This window comes from Geospiza fortis, unplaced genomic scaffold (assembly GCF_000277835.1).
Source record: "Geospiza fortis unplaced genomic scaffold, GeoFor_1.0 scaffold543, whole genome shotgun sequence".
In the NCBI taxonomy this organism is placed as follows: domain Eukaryota; kingdom Metazoa; phylum Chordata; class Aves; order Passeriformes; family Thraupidae; genus Geospiza; species Geospiza fortis.
The window spans coordinates 64,631-65,234 of NW_005054587.1; positions in this window are offsets into that span (position 1 = coordinate 64,631).

Here is a 604-nt window from a genome sequence, read left to right on the forward strand (position 1 = left end):
AACAGAGCCAGCTTTCCCCTAGCCGTGCCCCAGGAGGCTTTTTTCAGCCTCCTTTCGGGTCCCCTCTGTTTCCCTGAAGGAGGAGACGGGAGTAGGGGGCTGCCTCTGTGCTGGACCCCACTCATCCAAGTCCAGTCCTTCCAACTTAGCTTATTCTGGGATTCCGTGATTCTCTGACTCCCTCTACCCGCAGGACCTGCTGATTCCCTTTCTCCCTTCCCTCCTCCGTGCATCTCCTCTCACAGATCCCCTGAACACACACACATCGTCCTCCACACATTCCAAACCACCCTGTACTCGCACATTCCCTGTATCCAGGGCTCCATACATGGATCTCCTGCAGGCGAGACTCCCCCAGATACAGAACCTGTCCCTGCATTCAACACCCCCTCTTCAGGTCTGACCGCTCTGCACGCACAGCCTCCACTGACGATCCAAGCACATAAAGAACCAACTCCCCCATCTGTTGACCAGAGCCTAAATTGGATTAGACATACAGGATTGGGAAGCTTGAAGAGCCCAGCAGCTGGGGTGGCATGGGACAGCCTGGGCTGCTTGGCAGGATGAGTCTTCAGACTGTAAATAAGTCCCCTGATGTTGGAGT